Below are 17,123 nucleotides of genomic sequence, written 5' to 3'. Positions count from 1 at the left end.
GCACAGATGAAGCCTTGCAGAAGGATCTCCTGTGGTTGCTCAGAGGACCAAGGGTGCATGGAGGAACTATGGATTCTCTTTGCTGGTGTTAGTGAGCGAGGAGCAGCTCTCCAAGCAGCAAGTGCAAGCCCGGCCCTCCACATGAGTGGGCATATGGGCCCTGGCCTTGCCGGCAGGTCTCCACGCCACAAGCTGGGCAGAGGAGTGGGCTGACAGCATGGCCATGGGCAGAAGAACTGGGTCCCACAACACATGCCATGTGAGCATGGGGAAAGACACAGAGAGAAAAGGTGTAGCATACGCTGGACTCCGGGGTCCCTCTCTTGGGCTTGCTACCCAAAGGGAAGATCTCTTCCCAGCCAAGCTTGCTGGGAAACTCCTGCTAGCCAAGAGCCACTTGAAGCCCAGAGCTACCCTGTTCTTCCTCAAAATGCTCCCAGTCTTCTACTTCATTTCCTTATTCTTCCATTAGCCTATATAAAGAGCTTGACTGTTCACTCCATCGCTTGATCAGGACACTGCACTTGGCTGACATGTCAGAGTCCCATCTACTCATACATGTAGCTGTCCTCTGCTCTTATGCCCAGATTAGGACTTGTCAGAATAAAGCTGCTTAACTTCTCAGAGAAAACCAGTACTGGTAACGAATGTTTAAATGGTAAGCACTGATAAAGTTCACTCTGAATTAAATCTTTTGTCTAGAAATATTTCCTACAGTTTTCTCTCTTCTTTTATCTCTGATACATGCCAGCTTGCATTAATTTCTTTTGGTGGTATCTTGGAAGAAGACACCACGGGAAAAATCACCCAGCCAAAGATTTCCCTGTAGATTAAGAAAGTCAGACCTGGAACCCAAATCTAACTATTCTGTATGAAATGGGAGAGAGCAAAGCCTTGGATTAGAAAATCCCTGGAGTTTTGTGGAACGTTTGATCCTGCTCCGACCCATATGGCTCAAGACTTCGTGGCTCATTGTATGTCTTTTTATGATGAAGAAAATATGCAGTAAAACTGGGCCTGTATGGTCAGGATCCCTGGAAGTAAATGCATTAAAATAAACCAATTCAGAAAACTGGCTGCCTTCCTTTTTGCTCTAAGTTACTTCCTCAACATCTGCCTTAACTGCCCTTGGTAACAGAATTTTTCTGAGGGTGTTTATTTTATACTTTGACAATTTGGTTCCAATATTTTATTGTCAGAATTGGGACACAGTTATGCTTGCAATCCAGCTACCTATTCTGAACAGCATGTGTCTGAACTTGTGCATGTCTATGAAAATAATTAAGGTTTTCTGCTCCTCCTCTAGTCTTCAAAATTCACTTGGAACCAGCAGTATCATCCAGCCAAAACAGACATTCTCAGAGAAAAGCAGCTGGATTTCTCCTACTTTATGAAAAGAACTGGATTTCTCTGAAGCAATAAAAAATAATTAACATTTTGCATGAATGTTAATGCTACCTCCAAATGACATGTGCATGTGTGGAGTGTGTTTGAAAGAAAACCTGTTTGCATCAGGGGTTGTAACTGGTGGACTACCATCTGAGTGTTGCTATTGTTGTATTCTCTGTCACATCTGCTTTTCTAGTCAGTTTCAGATGTAACTTCCCAGCCACAAGAGATTGTTTTGAGTTACTGGCAGTCTAATTCATCTAGATTTTCTTTGTTTACAGGAAGATTTTAATATCCAATGAGAGGAAGGGATTTTATTGTCAGCTCTTGTCATGGTCCACTCAGTGGACTTGTGATGGTTTGTTTACTATGATCTCGAAGCGCAAAAAAAATCAAGGTGAGCACGCTAAGGGGTTATGCTTCAATCAAACAGCATAATTTTATTGTTTGCCCATAAAGTGGTGTGCGATAGGTAGAAAAGACAGAAAGTGAAGGAAAGACAAAGTAATAAGAAAAGGAAAGAGGATTATAGCTACCACCACAGGTCCAAGGCGTCCCTATGGTCCCAAGTCCAAGCAGCATCCTGCCTGTCCTTCCGATCATTGTGATCCTTGGTGGGGAAGATCTCCAAAGTTCGGTTGCTAGGGAGCCATCTTTTATGCCAAGCAACACATGTTGCTCCTCCTCTGGCCCGTGGATTGTTGTCAGTCTCTTCCTTCAAGGCAAGGTTATCACACATCTTCTGGTTCATTGTTATGACAACAGTTGTGATTCATCTGGACAGCTGCTATGTGGCCTTATCGTAGTTGTTCCTTCCAGTGCCGGATGTCAGGAAGCAGCATAGCACTCCTCGTACCATGCAGTTCTCCTTCAGGATCACTGGATCTCAGTGTCCATGAGGACCACATTCTATCTCCAGGTCTCTGATAGCAATGCTGAGACAATATTGTTCTTTTTAGACCAACTCTTACAGCTCTTAGTCACTGCAGGACAAAACACAGGCAAGAGAGTAGATTTCCACAGGTTGAAATCCATAGGAGAGGAAAACTTTTTGTTCAGATTACTGGTTTTAGCCTAGCAATAACTTTGGCATAAAGTATCCAAGCTGAGCTTGGAAAGAGCGGGACTCAAGACATCTGGTGCTAAACTAGGCCTCCGTGTCCTCAGCCCCATTTGTATCCCATTGCTTCAAATTACATGAGCAGAAATGTCTGTCCAGCCTCCTGTCCCATGGCAGGCTAAGCCACACCTGTATCTGACAGTCCTGGCACTAGTTGGTCTTACCTGTTCTTTAAGATCTCTGAAGTTGCAGTGGCCACAGCTCACCACGACAAGCTATTCCAGCTTTTGTCTGTCCTCACAGTCTCCACCTTCTAACCTACATCTCTTCTAGGCAGTCTAAGATCCTCAGCTTGTTGGAAATAAGATGAGCTCTGCTGACATCAGTGAAGTTTCACCATTAAACATACTTTGAAGATATGACCTAGTACTGTCAAAACTCAGTCATTTCACTTCCCTCTTAATTTTACTCTGTTCCTACTTTTTATCTCTTGATAGATTCACAGTGTTCTTCCACTCACTTTAACATCTAAGCAGTGTGAAAGTGCTGACGCTCACTCCTACATACCGTCATCAACATTCAGCTCTTCTTGTGTTTGTATTTCTAAAACATTCAGATCTTCATCTTCACACATGCCCACTACAGCATGCTGCTGGGGATCTAAAAAACACATCAGACATATAAAAAAGCTTCTGAGATCATCTTCCAGCCTTGTCTTTCTGAGCAAATAAATCTTTTTGTGACCCTCACCTGGCTTCTCAAGTTCTTTTCAGACGTTACTGTTAATTCCACTCATAGTGCAAGAGCTCAGCCAATTTCTCTGTTACTATGTGTATCCTCCCACCTTTGTAATGACATCAGTCTCCAGCATCCATTTGACCTGTTGCCCAAAAGATACCTGCACGTTTCCTTGTTTTGTCCTTTTTGAAGGCACAGCTTTCCAGAGGTGTCCTTTAAGGCTATTCTTCTATATGATTTCAGACCTTTCCTTAAAGCCCACTCTCACTGCAAATGTCTAATTGGAAGACACGAGGTACTACTACCTTCTTTAATTAACTTATTTGACAAGTTTAAATACAATTAAACCAGAGATCATTGTCAAATGCCCAGGTGCACACATGCTAACCTTTGCAAGAATTACTTCCTTATCATTGCTGCTTTAATCTTCCCTCTGCTTCTTGTAATTCCTTTGCTCACTCATTTATTAGGTCTTGTCTTGAATTAGCAGCATGTAGGTAATATCATGTAGCTAATATTAACTGTTTGTACAGATGCTTACATGTCTGCATTATTTCCCACCTATGTCTGGGTTGTTAGCTGTATTACAAGTTCGGCATGGCCTAGCAGTTAGCTAAGAGCCCCATACGTCAGCCTGCATCTTGTCATGACGCCTCTGGGGTGTTCTTGCTATGTGTTCCTAGATTCAACAGTGCAGAGCACAGCAAAGGTCTCTTAGTCATGGTTCAAATTTTGTGCACGAGCAGGGGTGCACAGGCAGACAATGCTGGCAGCGGCAAAGGACTCTCCTTGGGGAAAAGGCTGCCTTTATATCTTGGATGGTAGGTAGGATACAGACACAATGAGCAAGTCTTCCTTAGGTTTTCCCTGAAGACAGCTGACAGTGGGGTCTTGCCCCCTGACAAAGGAAGCTCTGAACCTGTACAATTGAAGAGCAAGGGTGGAAAGCATTAAGAAAAGAGCCCCAAATGAATTTGCATTTGGTAGAGGTTCTTGCAGCCTATGTTATTCTATCTTGGAGGCCTGCTATGAAAAATGTTCACTTCATTGTTGCTTGGCTGATTGTTTACTTTGAACTTTGATTAAATAAAAATATATTAACATTTAGCACTCATACAGAATGGCTTACAGGTTTGCAAAAGATTTAAATACAGCAAAATTAAAAGCTTGTCCAAAAATCTCATTGGTCATGATCCACATACGGCTTTCCAGGTATTTTTAGGTTTTGTTGTTGCTGATTTCACTGTTTACTTTTGTCCTAGCTATAGCTCTACATAGTCTTGCTTTGCCCATGGGCTCTGCATCTATTGTTATATACATCTATTGTAAATCTGCTGTACCTGTACCTCTGCATGCCTTCACCTGCTTTCCTGCTTCAGTTTCCTATGCCTTCCTCTGATATTATTAATCACTTCATGAAAAGAAACCTGATACTGATATCCTACATAAACAAGTACCCTAACCCAGAGAAAATACTAGACTTGTTGAGAAGGCACCCACAGTGACAGGGTTGCTTCAGCAGCAATATTTGCCTTCAGGGGCTACTGGAATGACAAAAGATTGCAGAATGGGCCAATGTTGGCAAGCACCATGTTGGAATAGCAGATATGCTTACTTATCTCTACTAAAGATGCAGTCAGCCTCACATTGCTTCCTCTATCCACCTGAAAAATCATCTCTGCAGGGCAGGCACAAGTGGTTAAACATCAATGAAAGCCAGGCTTGTCTAGTCCTTTCAAGTCTTGCAGGGAAGAAACATTCAGAAGGCTACTGAAAAACTAAGGAAAACACTTCTGCTTTGGGACATGAGCAAAGAAACCTGGAATCAAAGCAAAAAAGCTTCTTTCTGTTTTGTTCTCCACCTGCAGAATCAGTGGACATCTGAACAATATGTACTGGCAGCACGGCCTGAGTGCAGGCATGGCTCAGGGCAGAGCCAAGCCTGGCTGCCATGCCAAGCAGCCTCATACACCAGTGATTTCTGAGATCTGCTCCTCACACAGAGCTGAAGGCCATACAAACCTCCTCCCCACCACCCTCCCCACGTTTCTCAAGAGCAGGCCAGATCCAGGTAATGAAACAGACTGTCTTCCAGGAACTTCAGTGTTTACCCTGAAAACAGAGGAAACTGGAACTGCCACAAATACCTTGTTATTGTTAGCATTGCTGACCAAACAATAATGCACATTAAAAAGCAAAGCAAAATGTAAACATTTTTGTGCACCATCTGAGTGCACCTCAACATGCTGGTAGCCTTGGCATTTTCTTGTCATGGTAGGAGAAAAATACTTGGCAAGCAAACTAAGCTTGCCTCAATGTCAGTGGAAGTCTTATTACGAGAACAAATAGAGATAAGAAGGCTTTTACCTCCTGACATTAGCTTCAAGAAGCTCTGGCAATAAATAAATAAAAATAAAGCTCTATGTGGCCGGTGCCTGATATTCAAAGAATAATATTTGACATGTTAACGCAGGTAGCTGGAGTGTTATGAAAGAGCCTTGGGCACAGTTAGATGGATTTTGCTGAATTCAGGTGGTGTGTAGGGGCTGCAAGTCACTTGCTGGTAAGAAGACATGAATCAAAGGAGTCTGATCCTCCATGTAAGAAAGCCAAGGTAAACTTGGTTGTTTCAAACATACCTTTGGGTTTGGTCCACTGTGTTGATTTACTTTGACTCTTTTCTCAGGATAATTTCAAGACTCATCATGTATTGTAGCAGGGCTTTGTTTGTGATGTATTAGACTGAGAAGGCCAGCTAAGTTGGCGTAACACCTTGAAGTTCCTCTCTCGGCTCTTTTCTTAATGCTTTCCACCCCTGTTCTTCAGTTGTACAGGCAATTTGTTCAGGCCTTTAAAGAAGCAATTACATGATTGTTTAGCAAAAGCACAATGCCAGAAGTGAGTAATAAGCTAAACAATACCACCTCTTTATTCCAGTGGAATATGCACTTATGCCATTTCAAATTTCTGACTTCTAATTTTCCATTTTTGCAGTGTTGCAAAGCTTTGGAAAGTGTACTGTAGCTTCTGAGGCCTATGTGCTACAGAAAGCTTTTGCAGTAAAACCACTTTCTTTGGCAGTAGGTTCATTTTCCTAAAAACTCAAAGCACTCACCAAAAGGAGACCCTTTCAGAAATGTGCTTACCCTGCTGTCACACAGACCATAAACCTTATCACTCCTTGCCATGCCAACTGCCTGCATGCCTATCATGCTTTCTAATGAGCTCTTAAATAAGAAACACTTTATGGTTATTACCTACAAAATCAGAGTCCCAGATCCTCTGCGGTGCAAAGAAATATACTGAATCCTCACTGTGGGCTCCACCGATCACTGTGGCACACAATGAGACTTAGACTGCTTGGTTTCAACCTTCTCCATAGTGGTTTTCAAATGCTTCAAGAAAATGTGGTACAAATTTCCTGTGGTTCTTTCACAGCTTCTGCATTTGCATTCATCTCATTTTTAAGAACAAGCTACATAGCTGAAAATATTAAGCTGTTGAGTAATAAAAGTACAAAGTCATCAGCAGGTTGGGTCAAGGGTCCTCCAAAAGGATTGCATTAGTGAGGAAAGTGACAGCCAGGCACCACAGAGGAGGTCAAAACAGGCAAATTAGAATCACCAGCCTTGCCTTCTTAAAGCTTTTCATCCTAAGAGACACAAGTGCATCTGGTCTGTGTTTGGGTATTGGAGTACTGCCTACAGATGTGAGCAGATACACCTTGAAATGCATTAAGGAACCAGGACTAGTGAGAGGTTATAAAAAATTTTTACGTGATGTATGGATCTTAGACCTAAATCAGAGGACATTTTCATTTCCTCTTGTCTTGTCTATCCATCTCTTTTTAACCTATACTTTCCATGGAGGCTAAACCTTGCTGAGACTGAAACGCTGACAGAAATATTCTCAATTTCATGTAATGCAGAAGCTGGTCTGTTATGCCAGCTCCGACTGACACCATAGCCTTTTTTTCTGGAGGAAATGACAATGAATGGAAAGACTTGTTTGTCCTTGTGCTTTTGGCCTTTGTCTGGAAGGAGAGAGACAGGCCACTTCTTTTGATCTTTCCAATGCACAAGGATGAAGAGAAACATTAGAGTTTAATAAGATAAAGAACCCTGAAGGTAATAGGCTGTGACCTCCAGCGATAGCCTTCTGAGTGCTGAGACAAAGAAGAGAAAGAAGAAGCAGCTGAGTTACCTCCTAAGATCTGGGGTGGTTTGGGAGCAAGAAGAAAAGAAGTATTGACAAATAAGATGCAAAGTTTTGAGGCCTGGGGAAAGAGGACAGGACTGAAGAGAGGACTGGGAGTGGTCAAGGTTTCCTTGCTGTATGGAACAAGTTTTGATGCTATAGATTTGTGACTTACTTGAACTACAGCCTTTCTCTATACTTCTGCCAGACTTGATCTTGGGCTTGAATGGGAGAAATTACTGCAAATCTTGACAACCAACAGTCATACTGCTCAGATATTTTGATGTGTTTGGGCTGTGACCTCTAGTGCTTGAAGAGCTACTGCCTTCACTCCTGGAACCAGACAATATTATTGCAGAGTTGGGAGAAGGACACTGGTCTAGTGCATGCAAAGAAATAGGATATTACTCATAGCCACTGTGAAGCAGAGACATTTTTAGGAAAAAAGTGGTAGATACTGTGAGCTACTCAATTCCCCTGAGTCTTAGGGCAAGAAGTAATCCAAGGATGACAGAATAGTAGAATAATTTTTGCCCTTCATTACTATCACACAATGTTTTGAAGAGATGCAGATGACCATTAAATCATGAATGGATTTCCCTTTTTCTGCCCTCAGAACTGAAATCTTTATACAATATAGACAATATGCCTATCAAGCATTGATTTCCCTCCTCCCTGCCATCTTCCTCCACCACATTTCTTATTTGTTTATAAGAACAGATTGTCCTTGTGAGATGTCTTTGAACCTGCTTAAGAAACACGCTGTTCAGTTATACAAGTGACAGTCATGAACACCAAAGCTGGCTGGATATATTACACACCCAGTTTATCCAAAATGTAATTCAAGACAGGCTATTTATTCAGTTCAATTACATGTAAAGCAGAGCGACTTTTTGCAGGAATGCACAAGATCAGGAAGAAGGCCTTAAGTGGTGTTCATTCATGTTTGCACATGTCTTCTCCACCTGTGGAGAAGTACAACATGCTGGGGATTTTCTTGGCCAACTGCTTTAAGCTGCTTCAACTTACTATCTGCTAGATAAACACAATAAATCACAAGCTCGTTTAAAGGCAGAGCAAGCCAGTTTCTCTGATAAGCAAACCAACATCTGCAAAATCATTTCCTTTTGGTTCAGTCTTGTTTGCCCATTGCAAAATGAAGTCATGTGGCATTCAAGAATAGAACAGGATTAGAAGTGAATAGTACAGCAGTTTAATATTTCTTCCATTGCCCATAGATGTGGGCAAAAAAAGCAGGTGTTGAGATGTGTGCTCAGCTACCCATAGTTTGTATGTTAGCTCTTTCTCCTTGCTCTCACCTTATTTATGTTCTTACCTACCTTGTTTTAGCATGTACCAGCACATTGGTCTGTAGGGCAGGAACCATCATTTAGGAGCTACTGATCTTGCATAGATAACAACCTCCATTGACTAAAAATAGCCAAGGAAAAAAAGACACCCCCCATGCAGGGAAGAATGGGGCCTCAAGGCAATGTGGAAGGAGACCTTCCATGTCCCCAGGCAGCAGAAATGATCAGGTAAGTCTGAGGGGGCACTCAGGCCACAGCAGATGGGGGAGACCCACCCATGACAGGGAGTCTGTGCAGCTCCTTTGCAGAGATGCAGAAACAGCCCCTCCCCACACTGTCTACTCAGGTACAGGGACTCAAAGAGACAGGGGCCTCAAGACTGCCAAACACAACCCTCAGGACCTGCCACCTACCAAACCTTTCTCAGCCTTTGCTGCCAGGTATTGGATCCCCCGCAACTGAAGAGCTTAGGTTGATAATTAATGAGAATGAAGCCATGAAGAAGGCATAAACCCCCACATTAGAAAGCTAGTTTATGACACTGTTCATTAGACAATTGTTCAACATCAAAAAAAAAGACAGCCTAATTTGGCATTTCCATTACCTGGTTTTATTATACTGAAGGATTTTACAGAGCATGTAGTCCCTGATTGGAACTGTGGCTTCTGAATGGCTTCTTCACCCTCCAAAGGTGTTACCATTCTCTTGGGTTTCTGGAAATGAGTCTTGCATTCAGAGCACCTCCAAAAAGACTTTGCCTCATGCACCTACACAGGATAAGAAGAGTTTTCACATAGGAGAGGAAAAGTTGTCCTGAGCCCTCACATGATTTTGGAGGAAAAAAAATCCTAACAGTTCCCTTTAGCATGGAGTTCCTTAAGATGCCAACACTCATATTCATTTCCATACTCCCACCATGATATCTTGGATGCTTTCCTAGAGGCAGCGTGAGAGCCAAGGAAGAATTCACGCTTGCTGTCATCACCCACTAAAAAGGAAGAAGTGGACAAAAACATACTGTGATGTTTGAGCCACTTGTGAGCTCAATAGATCACTGCTGTTCTCCTGGGAGGAAGGGGCATGGCCCAACAGCAACACCGAGCATGCACATCATACATGAAACCATTTAAATCCTTAGGCATATGTATATGTATAGACATGTGCTTCAAAACATGAGCTACAGCTTAAAAGACTTGAAAGCAGAGGAACAGACTATGAGGAAGGAGAACAGGGAAAGGAAAACTTTGAAAGGAGCAAAAAGGCCCTTATTTAGGCTATTTGAGCTCTATAAAAATGTCTAATTTTGGCGCTTTGCTGGAGGGAGGAGGATAAGAAGGCAAGTGTTATATTATTCAATTGATAACAGTTGGAAATGTGAAACAGATTAAAGAATGAGTCATTCTCATGGTCAGCTACCAAAGTCTGCTGAGGCAGCTCATACTAGAAGTTTTGTCGGTGCAATGTCACGAACCATAGTCCTTAGGGCGACACGAGGTATGAGCAGCCAGACCTCAGCCCACCATATGCAGAAGCTGGAAAGGGATTTCCTTCCCTTGCCCAGCTGAGGGGCTGGGGGTGAGTGTGGTGCCACTGCCTTGGTACCGTCCCTGTGCCAGGGCAGGGGAAATGCTGGCCCATCAAGAAAACCCAGTGCTGTAACGAAGTATCAGCAACACTCTCCATCCTGTATTTTTGGAGGAGGGGGATGGAAAAGAGATGGAGCACAATCCCATCTCAGCTTCGAACCCTTGTCTTCCTAGATTTGGATGCTTTTGAGTGTTCAGGTTTTATGTTTTCCAGAGCAAGATAAGGGAAGGGGTGGGCAGGAACCAGGATTTGCCTTCTCATCTTTCTTGCCTCCCATTGGTAAATACAGGGACATTTGGGTGAGTTTCTCAGTAGGAACAGAAATCAAGATAAACATCTCAGAATATTCCCCTGTGGTCACATGGGTATTTAAAGCAGCCTTGATTTCTTGAAAGAGCACAAAGGCAATTTCATCTCTCAGAAAAAACCCAGTTGTGACTTCACTGTGCCTCTCACGGAGGAGCAGTTCCACTCAGTCATGTCTATTCAAGGGCAGCTGCTTACAGCACACTTCCCCTTCCTTACCCAGACTCTTGAGGTTGCTGCTAGCTCACAGTCCAGCAGCTAAACACAGAGGCTTGGATCCTTTTTCTACAGCTGCCCTGGACCAGAGGAATCAAAGAAAGATTGGATAGCACAGACAATGCAAAGGGAGTGTTTGCAGATACACAGTACCTCTACCAACTAGGAAGTCTGGTTGCCCTTTGGCAGCTTTGACTCCTTGACCAGAAAGTTTCATCACAGGTGCTTTTTTTCACCCTTGAAGTGAAACACAGTGACATTTGTGAACAAGTCATATTACCACAACATCTCCTATGAATAGCCATAAGCCCTTATCATGACCGTCCTACCATTTTATTCTAATAAGGCAGTGCCCATGTATTCCTTTTGCACATTTTGGCAGGGATGGGATCTGTTAATTAGGCAGACATTGCATTTTTAGTGGAAGTCTGCTGCAAAAGTCTTGTTTTCCTAAATCTGACCTGTTGAGTGATTCATGAGATCCATATTAATACATGTCACAGTACATCTCCGTTGGTTAGCATCCGAAATCTGACAGATGGCTCAGTAAAATATAAGCAGCAGGAGAAAATTCACTCTCAAAAATAGCACTGTGACAGCAGCATTCATTAGTCTGAAGTTCACAACATAAAGCTACTATGCCACGGCATTTTTGAGTACACTGCACTCTCAACCAGGATGCAGGAGAAGATCAAATTTAGAAAAGAAGAGCTTTAAATAGAAGCTCAGTTAAAAAATAAAGTGTACCCTTGGAAGTTATGTTCCTGTAATAAATTTAGAAACAAGAGTAGAATAAAAATTTTACTAGCATTCTCAGGTGACAGGCAGTGTAGTCAGGTGGACATCCCTGAATATGACATACTGTTTCAAATACAGCCTTCCAGGAAAAACAGGGGCAGGACCATGTCTTCTTCTTCTGTTTATTACACAGCGCTAAGAACATTGGAGATGTGTGAAAAACTATAAATCTTCATGTGTAGGCCATCTGGCTCGAATGGCATGACAGCTTATATCAATAGTTTTGTGTACTCAATGGTTGTCTCCTGGTTTCCAAGTAATGAGTATCTCTGTGGCCAAATTTTCAAACCTCTGCTTCCAATGAGGCACACGAATAAGTGCCTATTCAGATGTGCTCTGTCCATAACAGCTTCTAGTCTGAGATGCCTGGACAGATTTTTAAATGCACTTGGCAATAATAGTCCATCAATAGCCTGAAGAAAACTGGGTGAGATTGTGGCCAAAACTTTTCTGGTAGAAAATGTACAATATTTCCAACATTAAAATTAATTTCAAAGAGGCGAACTTTTTTATATCAGAATCCAGGGAACAAGGAACTGAGCATGGAAAGAGAAATAAAAAAGGGTGTTTATATTTGTTTTTCCTGCAGAAGGGATTTATTTTTCTGTTCACTGATATTTTACTGGGAAATTCCATCCGATGTTTTGTTTTATTCTGAGAAATATTCATAATCAAAATGCAGTATTGTGTGAAATATTAGCAACACATTAGCTCCTGTGAGTTTAAACTACAAATATTTTCTGCAATCTTTCAGCTTTTTGAAGATGTTAAAAAATATATATTTGTTGTTGACCTAGGCTGATTTTTTTCCCCAGCTCTTGGAAGAACGACCACAAACCAGAAAATCAGTTATTCAGATGGTTTGAATACTGTTTTGTTTGGTGGGGTTTTTTAAACCCATTGCCACTTTTATATTAGTTTATGATGAAACAGAAAAAATCAAGCCCTATGTGTTTCCCTGAAAACACAATTCGCTGGATGAGCTGGAAAGAAAGAACGTTCCACCCCTGAGGGTGATTATCTCTGTCAGGAAACATGGACAGACTGCCGTTTTTATGCAGATAATGGAAATATAATGGAGACGTTACTTAAAGACGTCCTGTTTTTCCTACTGTATTTAAAGAATTTGTTTAAGGAAAAGAGGCAGGGTGGGTTTCTAGATTGCACTTGTCATATTATGCAACAAGATACATAATACTGCATTACTCATATTCCTTACTGGTGACTTTTTCACCAGTTCATCTCACTGATTTTTTAGATTATTCTTACAGTTAAAAAATAAAAACTTTCCATGTATATGCTCTTTTCAGGAAGAGAGAGTAACAATGTAATGAAGTTTCTTTTGGTAACAGAAATGTGAAATTTGCCAATGACTAACTAAAGTAGGAAGATCTGTGGACTCCCTCAAGGGTAGACAGACCTCACAAAGAGATTTAGATAAACTAGAGAGCTGGGCCAACATCACCAACAGTACGAAATGTAACAAGAGCAAGAACCAAATTCTCCACCTGGGACAGGGTAACCCTGGTCATACATACACACTGGGGGATGAGAGGCTGGAGAGCAGCCCCACACAAAGAGATCTGGGGAGTTGGGTTGATGGCAAGTTCAACATGAGTCATCAGTGTGTCCCGACAGCCAGAAGGGCCAACCATGTCCTGGGGTGCATGAAGCACAGCACGGCCAACCAGTCCAGGGAGGTGACTGTCCCACTTTACACTGCACTGGTGTGGCCCCACCTTGAGTACTGTGTGCAGTTTTTGGCACCTCAATACAAGGAGGACATCAAACTGCTACAGTGTGTCCAGAGAAGGGTGACCAAGATGGTGAAAGGTCTCGAGGGCAAGACTTAGGAGAAGTGGCTGTGATCACTGGGCTTGTTCAGCTTGGAGAAGGCTGAGGGGTGACCTCATCACAGCCTGCAACTTCCTCAAGGGGGGCAGAGGAGGGGAGGTGCTGATCTCCTCTCTCTGGTGACCAGCGATAGGGCACGAGGAGAAGGAATGAAGCTGCGTCAGGAGAAGTTCAGACTGGGCATTAAGAAAAGGTTGTTCACTGAGATGCTGGTCAGTCACTGGGACAGGCTGCCCAGGGAAATGATACTGGCACCAAGTCTGTCACAATTCAAGGAGCATCTAGACAATGTTCTTAGCCGTACGGTTTAGTTTCAGGTAGTCCTGCAAGGAGCAGGGAGTTGGACTCAATGATCCTTATGGGTCCTTTCTAACTTGAGATATTCTATGATTCTATCATGATATCTCACCTATTGTAAAAGCATATACTGGATTACAAGTAAGGCAGACATTTGGAAAAAAAATCTGTATAAAAAGGGGAAATAATAATGGAGTTGCAGAAAGAGGAAACAGTAATATGACAGCTTGCATCTCCAGCTTTTGATATTCTTCAGGATTAAGCAGACAATCCACTATGAAAAATAACATAATCATAAATCTGTTTAATCTATACATATGCCAACATCTTCGACTAAAATTAGACTTCAGCTTTTGGTGAAAGTACATGTTTGAGTGCTAGTTGAAAATCCCATTCAAAGACAATTTTGCTGTCTTTTGGAAAAGTTGGGCATCTTCAAAGTCACATAATTTTCATTGGGTGATGTGGCTTCTCAGCACATTTGAAAAATTAAACAGGCTGTGTATCGAGATAAGGAACTCATCAGAAATCAAGGAGGTTATTTACACAAGCCTTTCCATGGAAACAGGCAGTTGAAAGAAGAAGCAGCAGTCATGCTACACAAGAGTGAGAGGTAAAAGCTGATCTACTTAGCAGTAAAACTAAAATGACACAGAGATAGCATCAAGGGAATTACATCTGTCCAAAATAAGAAGGCAACATGTAAAGCATCTGGGTTTGGGCAGGTACATTAAGTATTAGAGGAGACACTGGCTAGTTACTCTGCAGTTCTTTGAGTGTGAATAGTCCAGATGAGGTTTATTCAGTAAGTGCTGGAGTGCATCTCCCTGTGAGCCAGCAACTTTGCCTGAGAAAGGGACCACAAAGTACAGAAGATGCACAGAAAGCAACAGCAAACATACAGATGGTGTACCGTCATATAAGCCAACCATACTTGAAAATCAGCTTGTGCATGACAGAATTTTGCTTTTACAAAGGACAATTTGCATGTGGAGTGGGCAAGGCAAAAAGCACACATTCTGGAAGAAGTGTGGAGATCAGGACTTGGAAGCAAAACAGAGTATAAACCAACCTGACATTATGAACACAGTCCAGCCAAGTACTGTCTCCAAAAAAACAGGCAGCACCTGAGTACTGTTCCAGAAAACACAGAGACATGAAGGATTTCCTTGCCTTTTCACAATGCTAGCAGCTTCCCCTTTGTATAACACTTGAAAATAAAGGCAGAAAAGAAGGGGAGAGAGAAAAAGAGAGAAAGAAAAGCCCAAAGAGAAAAAGCAGAAAGGCTTTGTAAGAAAGCAAAGTCAAGACTACACACGTTGCCTGGCTAAAAAGAGAACTCAGGATGGCACAAGAAAGTCCTGATAGCTTTCCAAAAGCAAGGGTAAAAAAAGGTGTTAAAACATGCAGACATGAATAGAGCAAGCAAAGAACTCATGACAAGCACAGACAAAGAGAAACACACTGCCAGTACATCCTGCCTTCTCTTCAGGGGCTTTCAAGGACACCAAAAAAAGAGAATAAACAAGTTCATTGAGGAAGAAAAAGTTCCACCAATACCCCATTGATCCAGGATGACTGCTGGTGGCAAAATGCCTTTGAATCATACCAGTCGGTATGAAAACTGTCCAAAGCATGGTACCTTGGCCCCACTACTGACACTGCTGGGCAAAGAAGCTTTTGTATGGAGTCAAAATATGGGGATGTTAACAGGTTTCACATCTGCTGTGGAGATGGTACCTTGCAAAGCATGGTATTAGGGAGGTCCATGTACAGCTCCGCTGCTGGATCTGTGAAGCAGGGAATGGAGGACATTTCTGGAAGAGCAGCAAGAACTGGCTTATGCTAATCTTCATGAACACTTCAGATACGTTCCCTAAGCTCCTTCTTCTCTTTTGCCATCTGAGCTGTTATGAACCTATCCCAAAGCAAACCCTGACTGACCCCTGCAGCTTCTTTCCCCTGCATTACACACTGTGATCATAGCCCAGGAGAAACTCCCTGCCTGAACACAGGGCTGCTGCTCTGCAGACAGGTGAAATGGGTCACATGCCTTGAACAATGCCCCAGTCATCAGGGCTTGTCCTTGCCAGATGTGGAGAAGAGAGGTATTTAACTGTTCCTGCTTCAATAGCTGCCTGGAGACATGCTCCTGACAAATCTAGCTGAGGGGATGATACTGTAACTGGGACACCACCTTGCAGACTGGTGTTAGTTAGCTAAGCCATTGCCAGCCTTGTGACATCTCCCAGAGATGGGGTACTCAGGCCAGCCTTTCCTTGTACGTAGGGCCAGGGTGTGTGAGATCTGAGACAGGGTGCGCTGTGAGCAGCAAGCCCAAAAGAGACCAAAGCACCCTGTGTAAGCAGCTGCTGGGTCTTTCATGGGTTGCATTCTGGTCGTTTTGCCTGTAATCCGGAAGAGTGTAATGCAATTGGGAACCAGCATTATATGCATTTTAGAGGGACAAAGAATACAGTGATCATTTTAATTAAATTAAAAGCTATGTGTCAGACATCTAACCATGGGCATCTGCTTTTGCAGCTTGGCTGGACTGGGATGGATTCAACTTGCACTCAGATTCAAATCTAGGATTACCCCTTAATTCTCCATCTCTTCATCATTTCACGTAATTTAATTCCATGCAACCTACTCAGCAAGAGCCCCTGACATGACATAGAACAGACTGGATGTCATTGTGCCATTCGCTTAACCGGGGCTTTCCCCCAAGATCAAGGATACACAGTTTGTTTGTTTGTTTGTTTATATATTTGGCCAGGCTGTGAAATCCAGTTTTTAGGAGGGACACAAAGAGCCTTTGATCTTTAGCAACAATCAGCAATGAGCCTTGGATTCCTCCAACTGCTTACATTTATTTGCCATGGCTCACAAACTCAGGGCTGCCTTCCCAAGGATAAGGACAAGAAACATCACTTTTGTCCTTGTTGTTCCATTTGTTTGTTTGTTTCTTAGATTTTAAGATTAAAGTTTAGCCTTTCTTTTTTATTTTCTGTTCCCCACAGCTGGTGAGTAGGAGCTGAGGAGGCAGGGAGGCTGGGGGAGTCAAGGGCAGGAAACAGAAGATGTTGCAGCCTGGAAAGGATGCAAAGACTGGTTTACTACTTATGATGGGTCTCTATGGAAAAGCTGAGACCAAAAGATTATTCATTGCTACAGTTTTGATTATACACTTTTGGATGTCCCCTGACTTCCGCATGTCAGGATATTACCAGGGACTTCTTCCCCTCACTGTCTGATTTTTACTTTAAAATGCAGACTACATTAGGTGTTAAGAAGTGTTTAAAGCTTGAATAATCACTTGTCAAATACCCTATCCTAAAAGAAGCTGAGAAACAGTCTATTCCAAAGCC

The sequence above is a fragment of the Falco peregrinus genome, chromosome Z (assembly GCF_023634155.1).
Source record: "Falco peregrinus isolate bFalPer1 chromosome Z, bFalPer1.pri, whole genome shotgun sequence".
NCBI classification, from domain to species: Eukaryota; Metazoa; Chordata; class Aves; order Falconiformes; family Falconidae; genus Falco; species Falco peregrinus.
The sequence above is the reverse complement of the archived record's forward strand: the minus strand, read 5'-3'. Positions refer to the sequence as shown.